General features: G+C 41.6%; 1 protein-coding gene across 16 annotated transcripts in view; it reads left to right on the forward strand.

The window, feature by feature from the left end:
• The window catches only part of PTPRM (protein tyrosine phosphatase receptor type M), an 809,264-nt gene that overhangs the window by 684,891 nt on the left and 103,207 nt on the right, over window positions 1-21,166 (forward strand). The gene's annotated exons all lie outside the window — the stretch shown is intronic.

Raw genomic sequence — 21,166 nt, forward strand, 5'->3', positions numbered from 1 at the left:
AATTTACAGTGAAATTACTGCCTTTATCCTGCTGGAAGAGCTGCTGTCATGTTCATATTAAAGAAAGGAAAAACTACCTAAATGCCCCCACTACATCAATGTGGCTTGCTATGGGACTAGTTTTACTTTTAGATTTAAGGTGTGGGTAACATAGGTAATGTCAAAATGCTGAGAAAGAAAATGCATTTTAGAAGGAGAAAACATAATAGTCCTAATGTTTGCCAGCTGCTACCCGGGAAGGAATAGAATAATGATGCGCAGCACGCCTTGATACAAGGAGCTCAGAGTCCTCTGTGAACATTAACTCATTAATCCTCTGGACACTTGGGTTAGGTAGGTCAGTAATAGCCCCATTTTAAGGACAGGAAACTGAAACTCAGAAGTTAAATGATAGTCCCGCTATCACAGCACTCATTAGCAAAAGAGCTGGGTTTATATCTCAGAAATTCCCGGTTCCTGTGGAACTGAATGTTACCAATCCATAATGCCTTGGACGGTTTTTAAATTGAGCCCAACCTCATTAATGTTCCGTAACGATGCTGAGACGCATGGTAGATTGATGAGCCTCTTTCTCCCAGGGCTGAAGCCATCCATCCCCTGCATTAAACCGCTCTAAGTCATACATGCTGCACCACGTCCTGACAAGGTCCTAACAGAATTAATACTGTTTCTAAATATACGTAAATTAAAACAATAACAACTACAAAGTGTGGGAATAGACCTGGAGAGCATCTAGCTCATCATGTCTTACAAAAGAACAGACTTGAATGGTTTGGACAGTCCAGGGGAGCAATATATTAGCTTTATTGATTGAGAGAGTGCAGTTAAATTGTATTTGCCTGAGTTAACATTTCTTAGCAGAGCAGTGGAGAGTCTGTAGTACTGTGTTTTCCCGAAAATAAGACCGGGTCTTATATTAAGGTTTGATCCAAAAGACGCGTTAGGGCTTATGTTCAGGGGGTGTCATCCTGAAAAATCATGCTAGGACTTATTTTCCAGTTAGGTCTTATTTTCAGGGAAACACGGTAGCACCACCCAATAGTGTTCTCTGTGATTATAGAAATGGCCTGTATCTGCACTCTCTGATTCAGTGGTCACTCACCATGTGAACACTTGAAATGTGGCTAGGGCAACTGAAGAACTGAATTTTGTCTTTGTTTTTTTATTATTGAACTTCTTATTTTGAGATAATTGCAGAGCCACATGTAGTTGTAAAAATAATACAGAGAAATTGTATATGCTTTACCCATTTTCCCCCAATGGTAACATCGTGCAAAACTATAGCATATAGTACATAGCATATAGTATGTAGTATATCGTGTATACTGTATAGTATATAGTAGAGTTTATAACCAGAATATCACCATTGATACAGTCAAGTACAGTGCATTTGCGTCACAAGAATCCCTAAAATTGCTCTTTTATAGCCACACCCGCTTCCCCCTCCTTAATCCTTAGAAACCACTAATATCTTCTTGATGTCTATATTTTTGCCATTTTGAGCATGCTGTATAAATTATACATTATGTAACCTTCTGGGATTGGCTGTTTTTCACTTGGCAAAATTCTCTATAGATTCACCCTGGTTGTTGCGTATATGAATATTTCATTACTTTTAATTATCAAGTAATATTCCCTGGTATAGCTGTACCATAGCTTTTCAATTTATTTATTAAAGTGTAATTGATATACAAGATTACATGAGTTTCAGGTGTACAATATAGTTACTCAACATTTATATACCTTACAAAGTGATCACCCTGATAAATCTAGTAATCATCCATCACCATACAGTTATTACAGTACTACTGACTATATTCCCTGTGCTGTCCATTATACCCCCATGACTTATTGATTTATTTAATTATTTTTTTCAATTACAGTTGACATTCAATATTATTTTATATTAGTTTCAGGTGTACAGCATAGTGGTTAGACATTTATATAATTTATGCAGTGGTTCCAATTAGTCTAGTATCCATCTGGTGCTATGCATAGTTGTTGCAACATTGTTGACTGTATTCTCTATGCTGTACTTTACATCCCCAAGACCGTTTTATAACTACCAATTTGTACTTCTTAATTCTTTCGCCTTTTTCACTGAGCTCCCCAGGCCACTTCCCCTCTGGCAACCATCAGTTTCTTCTGTATATCTATGAGTCTGTTTCTATTATGTTTGTTCATTGTAGATTCCACACATAAGTGAAATCATGGTATTTGTTTTCTCTGTGTGACTTATTTCACTTACTATAATACCCTCTAGGTCCATCCATATTACAAATGGCAAGATTTCATTCTTTTTTATGGCTAAGAGTCCATTGCACATATGTACCACATTTTCTTTATTCATTCATCTATTGATGGACACCTAGGTTGCTTCCATATTTCGGCTATTGTGAATATGCCACAATGAATGTAGGCATGCATATATATTTTTGAATTATTAGTTTCATTTTTTTGGATAGAAACCCAGAAGTGGAATTTCTGGGTCATAAGGTAGTCCTATTTTTAGTTTTTTTAAAGATGGGAACTGAGTTTTAAATTGTACTTAATTTTAATTGTTTTGAATTTAAATAGTGTGTAACACTATTGGCTCCCAAATTGGCAGTAAAGATCTACAATATTACTTAAAAGAAGAAGGGGGTGTTGCATATAATATGAACCTTCCTGATTGAGCATGCCCTGCTTTCCCTTCGGCCACCCATAAAGCCAAACCTCTGGCTTTGTGGGTGACAGGTACTAGCTTAGAGTGTTTCATTTGTTTGTTTACTTAGTGCTTCATTTGGTTATGTTGAGTCCTTTTTATATTTTTTTATTTTTCTTTCTTTATTTTTTAAATTTATTGGAGTGACAATTGTTAGTAAAATTACATAGATTTCAGGTGTACAATTCTGTATTACATAATCTATAAATCCCATTGTGTGTTCACCACCCAGAGTCAGTTCTCCTTCCATAATCATATATTTGATCCCCTTTACCCTCATCTCCCACACCCCTCCCCCCTTACCCTCTGGTAACCACTAAACTATTGTCTGTGTCTACGAATCTTTGTTTCTCATTTGTTTGTCTTGTTCTTTTGTTGTTTTTGGTTTATATACAACATATCAGTGAAATCATATGGTTCTCTGCTTTATCTGTCTGACTTATTTCACTCAGCATTATATTCTCAAGATTCATCCATGGTGTCACAAATGTTCCTATATCATCTTTTCTTACCGCCGAATAGTATTCCATTGTGTATATATACCACAACTTCTTTATCCATTCATCTGTCGAAGGACATTTTGGTAGTTTCCATGTCTTGGCCACCGTAAACAAAGCTGCAGTCTGATGTTTTAGGATGAAGTGCTCTATATATGTCAATTATGTCCATTTCATCTAATGTGTCATTTAGGGCTGCTATTTCATTATTTATTTTCTGTTTGGATGATCTATCCATAGCTGTCAATGATGTATTTAAGTCCCCTAGTATAATTGTGTTTTGGTCAATTTCTCCCTTTAGTACTGTTAGTAGTTCCTTGGTATATTTCAGTGCTCCCTGATTGGGGGCATAAATATTGATGACTGTTATGTCTTCTTGTTGTATAGCCCCCTTTACCATTATGAAATGTCCATCTTTGTCTCTTGTTACCTTTTTCACCCTGAAGTCTGTTTCATCTGATATCAGTATGGCTACCTGATTTTCTCTGGATACTATTTGCTTGGAGTGTCAATTTCCACCCTTTCACTTTGAGTCTATGCTTGTCCTTGTAGCTGAGATGTGTCTCTTGGAGACAGCATATGGTTGGGTTTAGTTTTTTGATCCAATCTGCTACTCTGTGCCTTTTTGTTGGTGAGTTCAGTCCATTTACATTTAGGGTGATTATTGATATGTGAGGATTTCCTGTCATTCTATCTTTAGTTTTCTGGTAAGGCTGTGTCTCCATTGTTTCTTTGCCTTTTTGTTGTTGTCTATTATTTCTGTGTGGTGGTATTCTATGATGTTTCCCTCTGTTTCTTCTTTTATTATAGTATATATTTCAGTCCTGGATTTTTTTTTGGGGGGGGTGGTTAAGTTTATGTAAAAGAAAGTTTGATATTTAGAGTATTCCACTTTCTTCAGCATGCTTACTTTCTCCATTCCCATATTCTGGTTCAGGCCTTTACTCTCCCCCTTTTTATGCTTTGGTTGCCACAAATTGTCCCTGTTGATGGTGGTCAAATAGCCTCCTTTACTATTTCTTGTAGTGCAGGTCGTGTATTAGAAAATTCCCTCAGCTTCTGTATGTCTGGAAAGGTCTTTATTCCTCCTTCATATCTAAAGGATATCTTTGCTGGATATATTATTCTTGGCTCATAATTTCTCTCTTTCAATAGTTTGAATATTTGGTTCCACTCCTCCCTGGCTTGTAGAGTTTCTGCTGAAAAATCTGATGATAATCTAATGGGCTTTCCTTTGTAGGTTACCGTCTTCTTTTCCCTGGCTGCCTTGAGGATTCTTTCTTTGTCATTGATTTTAGACAGCTTCAATACAATGTGCCTTGGAGAAGGCCTGTTGGGATTGAGGTAATTAGGTGTTCTATTTGCTTCTTGGATTCGAGGATCCAGTTCTGTCCACAAGTTTGGGAAGTTCTCATCGACAATTTGTTTGAATATATTCTCTGTTCCCTTCTCTCTTTCTTCTCCTTCTGGTATGCCCATTATTCTTATATTGCTCTTTCTGATGGAGTCAGAAAGTTCTTGTAGAGTTCTTTCATTTCTTTTAAGTCTCAAGTCTCTTTCTTCTTCCATCCATGTCATTTCCAGGTTTCTATCTTCGATGTCACTGATTCTTTCCTCCATCTGGTCAACTCTACTACCTAAGCTGGTTATTTCATTCTTAATTTCTTCTATTGAGTTCTTAATCTCCAGAAATTCTATTTGGTTCTTTTTTAAAATTTCAATCTCTTTCATAAAATGCTCATGTTGTTCTTTGATTGTGTTTCTGAGTTCATTAAACTGCCTTTCTGTGTTTTCTTGCATCTCGTTGTGTTTTTTCAGAACTGCAATCTTGAATTCTCTGTCATTTAAGTCACATATTTCCGTATCTTTAAGTTCCTTTTCTGGAGACTTTTCACTTTCTTTCTGAACTGTCTTGTTGCCTTGGTTATTCATGGCAATTACTGATTTATTATTTGTCTTCCTAGACATCTACAGGAGTGGGTTCTGCAACTCCTAGTTGATAGGTTGATAGGAAGAGGTCTTTCTTTTGTTTTCCAGTACTTGTTGGTGGAATGTTTTATTTTCTCTCTGACTGCAGCCTTTTTTCTCTCTCACACAGTAGTGCTATGTTTTCTCTGCATTATTCCAGCTTCTCACACAATGGGGGGATTCCCTGGGAGACGGGCTTCTCCTCTGTTCATAGTTCGCCTGTGTCACAGAGTGCAGTGTCCATGTGGGCATGGGGAGAGCTTTTGAAGTTCCAAAGCTCTTCCTGCACCAGATTCAGAGCCCGTATGTTTCAGCAGTTCTGTTTACTCCGGCAGGGATCTGCCCAGATAGGTGGGGCCAGGGGCAAGATGAGTTGTGAGAGGTGGCCCAGAGCAATAGCAGCAACCACCACCACAGCCGGTCCTGCTTCCACAGCTCCCTCCCCTTTGTCAGAACTAGTTGGGCTGCAAATCTGTGTCTGAGGTCCACAGTTCTCAGAACAGCAAATATTCTGTTCTTTTGATCTGACACTGCTACTGTTCTACTTCTAGCACCGGCCAGATGGGGCTCGGGCGAGCTCTGGGAGGGTGGAGAGAGAGCGGCTAGTCTCAGTGCCTAAGGCTTCTGTTCTCTGCTCGGCAGTGAGGGCATAAACCACCGTTTTCAGCCTTCTTCCCTCAGTCTTTTCTCCGAGATCTCTGCCGTGAGCATTGGGTTCAGCCGTGTTATATGCTGTCCCCTCAGCCCTATGGGCCATAAGCGGAGCCCTAGCAGTCTGAGTTCTTCCCTCTCCCGCAGCTGCGGTAGTTCTGGGATGCAGGGAGCTCAGAGTACTGAGCTAGGTCTGCGTCCTGCGCCCGCGCGGCTCTGTCTCCGCACTTCTGCCTTCCCTCCTCCCTGCTCATGCGATTCGCCCACTTTTACGTGAATTCAGTAGTGGGCCTCTTCGTCTTGCCTGTCTGCTGTGCAGGGAATCCTTTATGGAGTTATAGTTGTTCAATTAGTTGTAAATTCCAGGGAAGATTTACACAGGCTCACCTCACACCACCATTTTGATGATGTCTCCCGTGAGTCTTTTTTAGATAGTAGATGCTTCCATGAATTTAGTCAACTCTTTTATGGAGCACTAGACGCTGGCCCACACTGAGGATTCCAACGTGATGGAGACGATGTCCCTGCCCCCAGGACAGAGCAGACCAGGCAGTAAGAGCTCTGTGACAACACAGCACTATGCTGGAGCTGTATGTATAGTGCTGTCAAGGCGCAGAGAAGGAAAACGTTATTTCTTGCCAGAGAATGGTCTCGAGAAGCATTAGTTAACTAATACAGATCATTCCAAATTCCTTCATATTCTCTGGGAGCCCGCTGAAGGTTTGCACTGTTAAAAGAATCTTGTAATGGCTTACAGGACCTTTCCCGGGAGTCACTTCAGCTCTGTGACAAAGTCCAAGAGGATTCACAAGGTAAAATGAGGAATTCCCAGCAGTGCCCTGGGGACCCCCACACACAAAGCAAGTGCCAGGGGATGTTGATAAGCCTTGTGCTGAGCATAAGACAGCATCAGTGGGGTGTGAGTTCATGTGTGCTCAGAGAGCCAACTGGCCTTTGTTCAATACAGCTTTGAGTCTGCTACTTCTTGCTGCACAGTTTAATTCCTGCACTTGGTAGACACTTGAGAAATATTTTTGAATGATTAATGAAAACAATAATAAAAGCTAGCATTTGCTGAGCACTTAACTATGTGTCTTTTATACATATCAACTCACTCCCTGTTACCATGAAATACATAATATTGTTGTATCTAGTTTACAGGAGAGGAAATTGAGGTATAAAGAAGGTAAAAGAGTTAGTTACACAGTTAATAAGATATGGAGACAGGATTCCAAGCCAGAAGCAGCTTTTATAACCACTAACAGTTGGTCCCTACCTGCTTGCCACCATGCCCGAAGTTTTTGCCACCATCATAGTCTACACAGGCCAGTGTCGGTGACAAGAGGCAACTTAAGGAGACTTTCGCCCCTTCCCTCCCCATCCTTTACCTCCCTAGGCCACACCAAATAAATATACAAACTAAGTAAAAACTGCACTCGCTGTTGAACAGCAGCTGCAAACTAAGTCCTCTAGTTCCCAGGCTGACCCCTGTGTCCCCCTGTGCAGAAATTAGGGAGCTGCCACTGGTAAGGGCCTTTGACAGTTTTTTTTTTGATGGCTTCGTGTCTGTTGTCTAAGAAAGTATTGGGGCGAGTGTCTAATTTATGTATTAATTATACCCATTATCAGTCATTGTCACCTAGCTCAGCACAGCTCCTAGGGCAACAGGATGACATAGGAAATTTAATAACGGGCTAGGTGTGGGGCAGGCAGCAGCCGACAGAGCTGCCTGCACCTACTGGGCTGGTGCTGCGAGGACGGCTCACAGAGGGCACAGGCCAGCACATTGGAATATGGGGTGGGAGGGGGGCCCACCCAAAGAGAACCACAGCCTAACTTACCTCCTGACGTTGCTGATCAAAATTTATACTGTCTTTCTCATGAAAATATTTCAAAGCCACAAATTCTATACCGATATAACTATTTTAATTCTACTAAGTGCTGTCCTCATTTTCAGGTTCAGACATGGGGAGACAAAGTGACTTGTCTGTGATCACATGCATAGGTAGTTGTCCTTTGTGACTTAAAAAATGATTTTCTCGTTTAATTATTTAGAAAAGTTTGTTTTTATAGATTCAGACAGAACCATCACCCCTCAGGCAAACATGGATTGCTTCCTTTCTGTGAAAAGCCTGCACGCTCACAAAAGCATCCAAGCAGCTTCTCTCGTGTCGAATTCTATTCAGCCTCTAGACATCCCACTCACCTTTCCAGCCTGGACCTTCTGGGTACTAGGTGTGCAGTTTTCCACAGAAATTTTGAATCCCATCTGTCTAGTTTATTTCTCCTTGCAGCTAGTCCGAGAGTATGTGGTTAAATACAGCCGATAATTCATCCCTTCCTTCCACAAATACTTATTGACCACTTACTGTTGGCCAGACACTGTGCTCAGCACCCTTACTGAAGACAACTAACCCTAATTGGGTGCTGCCCACCTAGCAGTACAGCTCAGTGCAAGGTTTGGCACATTCTTTCTGTAAAAGGCCAGATAATAAATATTTCAGGCTTTGCAGACCTGCCTGTCTCAGCTCAGCTCCTCAGCCCTGGTGTTGAATGTAAAAGCAGCCATCAACAATACATAAATGAATAGGCTGCCTTCCAATAAAACTTTATTTTCAAATCAGGCAGTGGGCTGGATTCAGCGCACAGACTATAGATTCCTGACTCCACATTTAGCAGATAACAGATCCCACCAGGAGAACTTGTCATTTCTACCACCCAGAGTCCATTCCTTCCACCACAAATATCATCCAACTCTCAAGCCCTGCCCTTAGGACCGATGATTTCATCACCCTGGATGTGGGCACTGGATGCGATGTGGTCTGTGCATCTAGCAGAATGCTGTCAGAGGCTGAAAAGGTTTGAATCTAGCTCCCACCCCATGAATTTACAGTCTGTGGGCTAGCCCAGACTAAAAGGCACCCGAGAATACTAGGACAAGGGTAATGACTAGGGGGTAGACTCATGAGGAAAGACCTTTTAGGCAGAAGAGAAGAACACAGGATTAGGAATCAGAAGATTCAATTTGGAGGCTTTGCCCCACCACGTGCTAGCCAAGTGACCGTGAGTAAGTCATGAACCTGCTCAATGGCACGGTTTCCTGAGAACACTGCTGTCATGCGGGACGCCAGGCGGGGTCTCTGCTCCCGCTCCCCACATAAGAACACAGGATATGGTGAGGCCGAAAAGGAACACCCACGCAGCCACAGATAGGGGCGTCATACCACTATATTCTCGCTGGCGGCTGGGTTGGAGACACAGGAAGCAGGAGACACAGAATCTGCAATCCACACTCATCCATACTCTGCACTTGCTGGCTCAGCCACCATCTTCTTGCTAGCCCCCATTTTCTGCTAGTGTAGCCATGGCAGTTATATTAGTGGCCAATGGCTCACTGGTTACAGCTGATGTCCAACTAGCCACAGCTGATGGCCATCCAATCACAGTTGATGGCCATTTACAACCTGAGCCAGCACCTTTCCATGTGAGGGCGAGAGCCTGGAAACTGCACTCCTGACTCTGTCCCCACAACCACCTATTATGGAAATGAACTGAAACGCCACGTAAAAACAACATTGATCACTGTTACCTGAAAAACAAATGACATATTTTCTTCTTCATTACTACTGCATTACCCTACTCTTCTTCAGTTAGCACATTCAGTAGGTCATTTAAAATGGAAACCAACATCAGGAAATTTGGAAATCTCAGGTTCAAAGCTGGTAGGTAATCGCAGATTCCACCTTGCTCCCTAATTGTTAGCAAGACTCTGCACAGCAATCCAGCTCATCACGTGTTGTTGATTTGCATGGCCGTTGCCTTTATTCCTGATCTCTGGGGCTGATTGTCTAGCTCTCACCTGCTCTCCGTTCTTTCCCTCCTGTGCTCATTCACTGTTTCTTCATCAGGGCACATTGTTTTTGTGCTTTTCTAGGGACAGTGTCAAAAAGAGGCCTCTCTGCCCCTGCTGCTCTACCCAGTCTCCTAATCTGACCTCTCGGTTTCTGTGGCATCAAGAAGCCTTTCCCTGTTCACATGTTACCTTCTTTTCCATGTATTTTTAAAATAAAAATGATATATATCTGTATATTTATTTAAGGTGCACAACATGGTTTCATGTACATGGTGAAATGATTATTGCGGTCAAGCTAATGAATATAGCTTCTCTGTACATAGTTGCAATTTGTGTGTATGGTGGTGAGAGCACCTGAGATCTCACTTATCATGTTTTCAGTATTCAGTACAGTATTACCATGTTTCCCCGAAAATAAGACCGGGTCTTTTATTAAGTTTTGCTCCAAAAGACGCATTAGGGCTTATGTTCAGGGGATGTCATCCTGAAAAATCATGCTAGGGCTTATTTTCCAGTTAGGTCTTATTTTCGGGGAAACACAGGGTATTAACCATCGTCATCATGTTGTACATTAGATCTCTAGACTTATTCATCCCACATAACTGCAACTTTGTACCCTTTGACCAACATCTCCCCATTTTCCCACCTCCCCAACCTTGGTAACCACTGTTCTAGTCCCTGCTTCTATATATTTGACTTCTTTAGATTTCACATATAAGTGAGACCATGCAGTTGTTTCTTGTTGTTGTTGTTTTTTTCTTTCTATGTCTATCTTATTTCACTTAGCATAATGCCTTCCAGGATTATCCATTTTGTAGCAAATGGTTCTTTTCCTCTTGTTTGTTCTCTAAAACCCCTCTACAGTTGTCTGTGGTTATTTATGTGATTCTATATAAGGCTTGATGCTGGCATATCCTGAGACATCAGGTAGACCACCTGCCAAACTATTCTTAATGCTTTTAAAATCAGGCATCCAAATCCATAGATGCTACTAGGCTAACTAGGCTGAGTTGATACCACACATGGGCTGCAGAAGTACCACTACTGCTGGCTTGCACAGCAGGTCTCCAGTGCCCGCCTTGCCCTGTCTTCATGTTAGACCTTGCACACTGAACATTGTTTCACTATAGGGTCCCTAGTCCAGTGTGAGCACCCCAGGTGAGTCAGAGGAGCCACTGCAGTGCTTAGGACCACTGAGAATCGGCACTTGGAGCTGCTTCCTTTGAGACTGTGTGTCTTTAGTTACGGCAGTAAAAATAAGTCTGTTGTTACAGTTGTGGAAGGTTTTGAGGAGTAAAAAGAATAAAAGTACTTACCTAAATCAAGCTTACGTATACACCCTTATCGGCTGTTTCTTTATAGGCATAGAGAAGAGTATTACCATCTTCCCTCCCCACCCCCCTAAAAAGCATGGAATTGTGGATAGATGGTTCCATGGACTGGGAATCCTGCTTCGTAGCGTCCAAGCCTTGGGAACAACACCACTAACTATTATAGGATGAGCAATGGCAGGGGTATTCAGCCAACATCTTAGAGATTCTTGTTAGTGCTTTTCAGAGAACATAAGAAGTGCTTGTAATGATCACATTTGTTGTTTTGCAATAGTGTTTGCATATAAAATACTTTTAATGGTGCTTAAAAACTGTTTGTTGGCTTTTGCTCTTAAGTAAGTTAAACTTTTTCCTTATTTACACTACAAAGATGCTGAGCTAGCCCTTTCCAAATATAAACTAATGCCCAGTTCACCACACACACAAACATAGCCCTCCTGATACTCTCAGCAGTTCCTATGTATATAATTAACTCTGAGTTTACAACATGTACTAAATCTCCTGACTAACAGCGGCCCCTTACATCCTGGGGTCCTTTGGAAGGTGGAAGGTAGGGGGGAGGACAGGCATTTGGAGATAATAGCCAGAATCTGCAGACCCTCCTCAGGTTCCTCCCCGCTTTCTGTGGTTCAGTTGACAAAGATGTATGTGTCTGACATGTACCAGCCTCCATGCCAAGCTGAAGGAGTTCTTTCAATAGATATATACTGAGTGCCTATTACATGCCAGGGTGTCAGACAGACAGCAGGGGAAAAAACAGAATTCTTTGCCCATGTAACATTTAACATGTGTGTACGGCTGACAGAGAAAGACCCGCTAAGTAAACTGTACAATATGTATGTTAGAAAGTGAGGCATGTAACAGAAATACAGCAGCGACAGAGAAGGGAGATGGGTTGGGTAAAGATTGCAGCTTTTAAGCTGTGGTCAAGGAAGGGTTCCCTGAAAGGATGAGGTGCAAGCAGGACCTGACACAGGTGAGGCAGGGGGCGGGTGCAGGCAGAGGCCATGAGGGGGTGACCCTGCGTCAGCGTGGTCTTGGGGTCAACAAGGAGCCGCGTCACTGGAGCAGAGTGAGCGTGACTAAAGGGAGAGGTGAGAAATGTGAAAACAATGGGGTGACCACAGTGAGCCAAAACAGATACTGTCCCTACTCTCAGGGAATTGACATTTCCTGTGGGTGGGAGGAGAGAATTAAATGATTGTACAAATGAACTAAATAATTATACAAATAAGTGAAATAAAATTAAGGGCCACAAAGAAGAGGTACATGGTACTGTGAAACCCCATAATGTGGGGGTTCGCATATTCAGGAGGTGTGGGAGGCTTCCCTGAGGACATGAAATAGAGGACCACTTCCATTGTGAACAGACCCTTCACATGAGGACACCCTTAAGTTTGAGGAACTGAAGGAAGGCCAGGTGGGCGGAGCTGGGAGGGGTGGGAGGGGGAGGTTGGCAGGGGTGTGGGGGAGTCGAAGTCAGATCTGCAGGGCTTCTAGGGAAGATTACGGATATTGGTCTTCATTATAAGAACAAGGGAAACCTCATAAAAGGGTTTTTTTTGAGGATAGGGGGTGATGGTTGTTAATTAAATTTGCCTTTGGAAAATTTAATCTAACTGTAAAGTAAAATAATTGGAAGGGGACACTAGTTAAGAGAGCCTCTCAGTAGCCCAGGTGAGAAGCAATGATAATGTAGACTATAAAGAAGAGAAGTAGATGGATTCAAGAGATATAATAGGTCAAACTGAATCGACAGAATGTGGGGTCAGGAAGTCAAGAGTCAGGTGACTCCCATGTTTGTGACTTGCAGGAGGATGGGTGGCTGGGTGGATGGACAGGTGGAAGGACAGAACATTTACTCAGATAGGTAACCTTGAAATGGAATCAGATTCAGAGGGGAGCTCAGAGGTAGGGGTGAGGTTGGTGGTAATAGGGAAAGCTTATGAGTTGAATCTGGAGACATACTGAAATGCCTTTGAAACATTCAAATGAGACGTCAAGTAGGCAGTGTATATAGATTGCTTTGGAACCCCATAGAGAGGGGTCTGGGTCGAATATAAATTAGTTAATCTTGGGGCATATAGGTGGTGGTTGAAGCCATTGGTGTGGTAAGATTATGCGCAGAGGTGCACAGGAAGCATAGAGGGCATCCAGAGCCTAGGACCCAGCCTGGAAGGGTTTTAATATGGGAAATTCCGAGATGTACACGTACAAAGGAGCATTGTGTTCTGGAGAAAAGGGCATGTCAATAGTGTCCTGCTGGCAAATCTAATACAGCGAAGAAACTGACAGAGCAACATGAGGATTATCCATGAACTTAGCAAGAGCTGCATTGAATGGCGTGGGTGAGGGGTGAGGAGGCTTGAGTGAGGACAGACAACTTTATGAAGAGGAAGACAGGAGGTCCCTTCTGAGCTTTGGTGTTCATCTTGATTGGGTTACCTATGCCCTCCTACTCCGTTTTCCCAGCTAATAGTGAGGTAACTAAGAGGAGAGTGAAACCTTTGATCCAGTCTATGCTACCCGATACTTTTAACCAATAACCCAATCTTGGCCCCTGCTGAAGACTTCAAAAGGATTTGTTTTATAGCAACATGCTTCTCTCTGCCAATTGAGGCACTCCAAGAGTGTCACTTTTGAGGAATCTACCATTGTCCTATCTGGCTTAGGTATAAAGGTAACTGAAGGGAGAAGGGAGGAGGGGGTTTAACTAGATAAGAATGGTCTTCCTGGAGAGCTTCTGGTATTAAAATTCAGGTGGATGAGAGTAGGGGAGAAACATCAACACGCCATGTTTAGGAAGGCAAAGAGTAAATCTAGAAAAAATCAAGTAAAATTTAAAAAGTCGGGAGTCCTGCCAGGATTCTGAAAAATAAAGAGTTAAGAGTCTCTGACAGGGGGTCTAAGTAAAAAAGAGGAACAAGGAAAACCTAAGTAATACATAAAACTAACAACGAGAGCAAACTTAACACGGAGCCAGCCACCACTACACTCAAAGGTTCCTCATTTTCTTCATGCTCAGAACCTGCGTAGCCTGAGCGCCAGGTGTGCACAAACAGGGACACCATCCTGGAGGAGGGATCACAGAGGGGTAGGATCCCGGGCACTTCCCAACAGTTAACTTGGCTCTTCAGCATCTTGTACCACGAAACCAGTGCAGCGGCAAGAATGTAACCACAGGAGGAGAAAGCCATTATTTGCAGATCAATTATAATTAAAAGTAATTTCAAGTCTCGTCTCAGAGGGCAAATGTTGCTTAGATCATTGTGATTCCAATTAAATATGTCATCAATATTTAGCAGAAAGATAGAATTGATTGGAGGTGAAAGATTATCAATGACATACTCTACTTCTGCTGCTGTAGTAATATCTAATCACATGCAAGCAAGCCTATTACCCATATCCATTGTGTTTAATATGAAAGTGTTAAAATATTTGAAGCTTCTTAGCAGTATGTTAAACATAATGTTATTTGATGAAAAGAGCATAAGTAACATGTTTTAGGAATTTAGAGCATAGAGACATGCTTAAGTCCTAATTACCCACCTCTGATGTATCAATGCTGGTATACATGAATGCATACACATATACACATGCATGAATACATACATGCATTCCTGCACATAAATACATACATACATACATACTCATACATGAGTACATGCATGCATACACATATACAAACATGGGGAAAAGCACCAGCAGATTATAATTTTTCACAGTGAGCAAAGATTTGTTATGCTTTAAAATGCCAAGTCTTTATGTGCCTGTTTCTCATCCAAAACTATTATTCTTGCCCTATTTCATGTAGTAGAGGCTTTTCTTTCTTTCTTTCTTTCTTTTTTTTTAAGAAATGGGAGGAATGGCAAAAAGGCTTTCTGTAGATTGAGTTTCTCAAAATGTCAGTTTGTTACCTTTCTTGATGGGGTAACATTGAGTTGTGATCATAATATAAATTTTAGTTGGATTTTGATCATATACCAGTCATCCATGGCTAAACAGGTTTCTTTTCTTCCCAATTATAAAAGCAATTCATACACATTAAAGAAAAATTGTGCAGTAATGAAAAGTTGGGGAAAATTGCCCAGAACCTTACCAACGAAATTCAAACCCTGCTAACATTATTTTTCTGCTTCCTTCAAATCTCTTTTTGTTCTATGCCTTGAAGTTGTCAGCTTTATTTTTTAAAATAAAGATAGGTTTATTGTTTTCTTTGTGATGATAAAGACAGTATAAACTGTATAGACAATTGAAGTAGTACATAAAATCATAACAATGAAAATAAATATCACTCCAAAATTTACCACCCAGCAGAAACCCCATCCTTTCAGTTACCCCACCATGCATTCCCACACACGTATACAAATACATAGATTATTTCATATAAATAGACTCTAATGAGACATGCCGCTTTGTACCCTGTTCTACTTCATTCTACAATATGTCACAGAGTAGTTTCCAGGTAAAGAAATGCAAGCTGTAATAATCCTTTTTAATGATTGTATCATATTCCATTGTTTTATAAGACCACTGTTGGTCAGTTCCCTGTTGATATCATTAAATGGTTAAACTAGGTGAGGATAGACTACATTGTGTTTTAGAAAAGCAACTTTCAGCATGGATTCACTACAGAGGGAGGAATCTGGAGGCAAAACTGAGATAGTCATGAAAAATTATCTGGTCTTGAATGAAGTCACTGGCAGTAACAATACAAGTGACAATTCACTTTTACTTAGTTCTTACTATGTACCAGACTCTTACAATGCATTAGTAATGTTAACTCAATCTTCACAAAAACTAAAAGTAGACACTACTTTTATTCCCATTTTACAACTGAAGAAACTGAGGCATAGGGAAGTTAAATAACTTGTCCAAAGTCACACAACTAGAAAGTGACAGAATTGGAATTCAAACCCAGGTATTCTGACTCTGATGCCTGTGGTCTTTACCTCTGCGCTGCACTGTGCAGACATAGGGACAGAAAAGAGAAGTTGTTGAATAGACGCCGCGGGTTTAAGGTGTAGGCGCTGTTGAGGAGTATCCAGCCTGTTTCCAAACCTTTTTCCTGTTTCCTCTTTAAAACTTGTTCCAACTCGTCTTCCCCAAAGGGTGGCTGCTTAGAGCTCTACCCTGCTCTCCTGTTCCCCAAACAAACATTCTGGGCTCTTTGTGGTTTGAATTGCTAAATTTCTCCAAGGATGTCTCTTTTACTCACCTTGAAAGAGTGTGTTTTCTTTCTAATGAGAACTACCTGTCCTGTATTCCAGGTGTTTGACATGTATTATCTCACCTGCTCTTCCTGGGGGTGCCCAGAGGTACCCCCTCTTTACAGATGAACCTCAGCAAGATTCAGAGTTTGTCTAAGTTCAGAATTCGCTACTGCTGGAGCAGTAGCACCAGCATTCAAATCAGGATCTCAGAGACACCAAAGCCCTATTATTTTCACTTATTACACAATATCAATATGAAATGGCTTTGCAGTAATCTAGAAAAAACTCCCATATTGGGAGAGAAACGAGAATGGTAAGTTACCACTCTCGATCTCACATCTTTTCAGCCTGACCTGGCAGAACAGCAAGTCCTTGACCCCTTGGCTTTCATGGTAAATAATTGACCTGTTGTTAGCTACAAATCCCATTGGATTTTCCAAATTTTTATACTTGAATAGTTGAGTTCTCCAAATGTTTTCCTCTTTTCATCCCTTGCACTGAGAAAGGCCCTCTCCCAGCTGGTCAGTCTCCAAGGAAAAGCAGGACAGGACCCAGCCAAAGGGCAGTTGGCACTTCTGTAGACCCTTTCTCTGAGTGACTCCCATTTGCCACATGCCAGAAATGTCCTCTAGCATTTCCTCGTAGTCATCTGATACTAGCTAGTCTCAAGAGTGCCCAAGAGAAGAAACTGAGTTTTCCTAAAAGAATGAGTGACACATGTTAGTCTTCCTAATTGGCATCTGATTCAAGGTGAACAAGAGTTCAAGAAAACATGGCGATGAGCTTCCATGTGCCGATTTATTTGCCTCCAACAATCTAGATTTATTATTTTTATAGCCACCTAAGAGCTTGGTTTAACAGAGGATGCCTGAGAATCCCAGTTCTAGCTCCAAGGCGCTCTCAGATTTCCAAGCAGCCGTTCAGAGAAGACTCTTGTGGCTAGAGAGACACATCATCTCACTTCTTTTGCTTTTACTGTCTCTGACTCGATGTGCGTGATGGTGATACTTTGTTATTTATCTTATTGCTGTTTATGAAGGATGGTTTTCACACTGGCGTGCCAGAAGGCAGAAGATTAACTTGTAAGTGTTGACCCATTTCACCAAAAGGACAGTCACGCAATGACCAGCCTCCTCTCCATGGACGAAACTCATGTTCCTGTGTTCTCCTGCACAGCTGACTCCTCCTCCAAAAGACTTACCCATTTGCAGTGCTAAAATCTCTATCTCCCTGCCTTCAGTTCATTAACTTATCAATACTCATTTATTTTATCACTGAAAGAAAAAAATACCTCATAAACCTCATTTCAATGATTCTTAAATATATCTACCAAGTACACATAAATAATGTAGGACAGTTGTCCTCCAGTAGCAAACTCTACAGTCATTACCAGGGAAAGGGAACCAGCCCTTCTCAGGAGAGGCGGCCCAGAGAGGAACTCCCCAGGGCTCTCACACTCCAAGTCCATCAGATACCCTTCTCACATTTTTTTTACACTTTATTTATGTATTTATTTTGACATTCAACATGATATTAATTTCAGGTGTACAGCAGAGTGGTTAGACTTTTATATAATTTAAGAAGTTATCCTCCTGACTAGTCTAGTACTCAGTTGGCACTATACATAGTTATTACCATATTATTGACTGTATTCCCTATGCTGTACTTTACATCCCCATGATTGTTTTGTAACTACCAATTTGTACTTCTTAATCCCTTCACCTTTTTCACCCTGTCCCCAAAACCCCCTCCCATCTATCACCCCAATAAATCTAGTACCCATCTGACACCATACATAGTTATTGCAATATTATTGACTATATTCCTTATGCTGTACCCTACATCCCCATGACTACTGTGTAACGACCAATTTGTACTTCTTAAGTCCTTCCTCTTTTTTACTCACCCCCACCCACCCCACCCATCTGGCAACCATCAAAATGTTCTCTGTATCTATGTTTGTTTCTGTTTTGTTTGTTTGTATATTTTGCTCTTGAGATTCTACATATAAATGAAATCATATCGCATCTGTCTTTCTCTGTCTGATATACTCCACTTAGCACATTACCCTCTAGGTCTATCTATGCAGCTACAGATGGCAAGAACCCATTCCTATCCATGGCTGAGGAATATTCCATTTTATATATGTACCACCTCCTCTTTATCCATTCATCTATCAGTGGACACCCAGGCTGCCTCCACATCTTGGCCATTACAAACAATGCTCCACTGAACATATGGATGCACTTGTCCTCTTAAAGTAGCATTTTGAGTTTCTTTGGATAAATACCCAGAAATGAGATTACTGAGTCTTTCTTTGACTCTTACAGCCTTTGTTTTAAAGTGTACTTTGTCTGGCACGAGTATTGTTACCTCACCCTTTTGTTTGTGTGTTTGTTTGTTTGTTTGTTTTTCATTACATATCTTTTACCCATCCCTTTATTTTCAGTCTGTTTATGCCTTTAGATCAGAAGTAAATCTCTTATAGGCCACATATGTAAGGATTTTGTTTGCTTATCTGTTCATCCACCCTATCTTCTGATTGGAGAATTTACTCCATTTACATTTAAAATAATTATTGATAGATGTGTAGTTATTGCCATTTTATTATTCATATTTTTGTCTTTTTTTCATCTTAAAGAAGTCTTTCTAACATTCCTTGTAATACCGGCTTGATGCTGATGAACTCCTGTAGCTTTTTCTTGTCTGGGAAGCTCTTTAAATGTTTTTCAATTCTAAATGATAGCTTTGCTAGGTAGAGTAATTTTGGTTGTAGGTCCTTGCTTTTCATCATTTTGAATATTTTCTGCCAATATTATCTGGCCTGCGAAGTTTCTGGTGAGAAATCAGCTGACCGTCTTATGGGCACTCCCTTGTAAGAAATTAACGGCTTTTCTCTTGTTGCTTTCAAGATTCTTTGTCTTTAATCTTTGGCATTTTTATTATGATGTGTCTTGGTATGGGCCTGTTTGGGTTCATCTTCTTTGGTACTCTCTGTGCTACCTGGCCTTGTATGTCTATTTCTTTCACCAAGTTAGGGAAGTTGTCTGTCATTATTTCTTCAAATAGGTTTTCAATTCCTTGCTCTTTATCTTCTTCTGGTACCCCTATGATGAGAATGTTGGTATGCTTCATGTTGTCCCAGAGGCCCCTTAAACTATCCTCATTTGTTTGTATTTTTTCTTCTTGCTGTTCTGATTTGGTGTTTTCTGCTACCTTATCTTCTATATTGCTGATCTATCCTCTGCTTCATCTAATCTACTGTTGATTCCCTCTAATGTATTCTTCATTTCAGTTATTGTATTCTTCATTTCTGTCTCATTCTTTTTTTTTTTTTTAATGTTTTCTATCTCCAATTTTAGCTTCCCATCTCTTTATTGAAATTCTTCCTGAGATCATTGATCATCCTTATAAACAGTGTTTGGAACTCTGCATCTGGTAGATTGCTTGTCGCCATTTTGTTTAGCTCTTTTTGTGGAGTTTTGTTTTTTCATTGTCTTTGGGACATGTTTCTTTGTGTCCCCATTTTGGCTGTCTCCCTGTGTTTGTTCCTATGTATTAGGTAGGACTGCTATGCCTCCCAGTCTTCATAGAATGGCTTTATGGGACCTAATGGTGCAGTCTCCCTGGTCACCAGAGCTGGGTGCTCCAGGTGTGTCCCTTGTGTGGGTTGTGTGTGCTTTCCTGTTGTAGTTGAGCCTTGGTTGTTTTTTGCATGTCAATGGGAGGGACTGACCATCAGGCTGGTGGGTTGTGAGGACTGGCCATGACTACAGTGGAGGAGCTATGGTGCAAGGGTTCACCCTAAAGAACAGGATTCACTTTAGCGGCGATCTGGTGCCTGCCCTGTGTGCCCTTTGGGTGTTATCCTTGGAGGCAGCAGATGATGCTCCAAAGCTGGCCACCAAGTGTAGCAGTCCTGGGGCCTCCTGGGAGGGGCCCACTGCAGGCCAAGTTTAGCCACAACTTATACCCTGCCTGGGACCACCTGGTATGAGCCACAGAGCAATCTGCACATGGCTGCTGCCCACATTGGTCTGGGTGGTTCCTTGAGAGGCCAATTTGTGAACTGAGGCCAGCTGTCACTAGTGCCAAGCTTAGGGCTGCTTGGCCAGAGGTTTTGGGATGCACCAAAGCCAGATGCTACTTGTTTGGGTTTTATAAATATTTGAGAGATTTTAGGAAAGTCTGCAGCATGAGCTAAGACAGAATGTTTGTACCAAAAAGCCACTGGAAGCACCTTGGGTGTGCCTGCTAGTTGGGTGGGGCAGAGTCTCAAGGAAACACTAGGGTGGGGCTGACAGTGTTAGCCAGTGATTGAGACTCAGATATGGTGCCTGCCTGGATCTTCACCCTGGGAGGGAGAGGGCTCAACAAAGAAACAATGGCTTCTTCCAGCTCTTTCCTCCAGGAGAAAGCTGCCTCTCCCACCCTCACCCTGAAGCTAGACAATTCAGTTTCTCCTCGTATGTTCCCGATACCTTTCAAGCTGCTTCCCCTGTGCTGGAACTCAGAGCAAGTGAGCCCGTAAGCAAATAATTCCATGTGCAGGCCCTTCAAGAGGAACGCCTAGGACTGCAGGCACCCTCCAGCTCACTCAGCCACAACCTCCACAATATTTACAGCCAGAAGTTATGGGTACTTCTCTCTCTGGCACTGGAACCCTAGGCTGGGGAGCTGGGACCCCTCGCTCCTCTGGGTGGGGGGCACCTCTGCAGATAATATTTCCCTCCTGATTTTTAATGGTCATATGTGGGTGTGGGACCAGCATCTTCCACATCTCTGCCTCTCCTACCAGTCTCAAGGTGATTTCTTTTCTATGTCCGTAGTTGTAGGGCTTCAGTTCAGCTAGACTTCAGGCAGTTGTCAATGACTGTTGTTCTGTAGTTTAGTTGTAATTAACGTGGTCCTGAGAGGAGTTGAGTATAGTGTTTACCTACTCTACCATC

The sequence above is a fragment of the Rhinolophus sinicus genome, linkage group LG09, assembly GCF_036562045.2.
Source record: "Rhinolophus sinicus isolate RSC01 linkage group LG09, ASM3656204v1, whole genome shotgun sequence".
NCBI classification, from domain to species: Eukaryota; Metazoa; Chordata; class Mammalia; order Chiroptera; family Rhinolophidae; genus Rhinolophus; species Rhinolophus sinicus.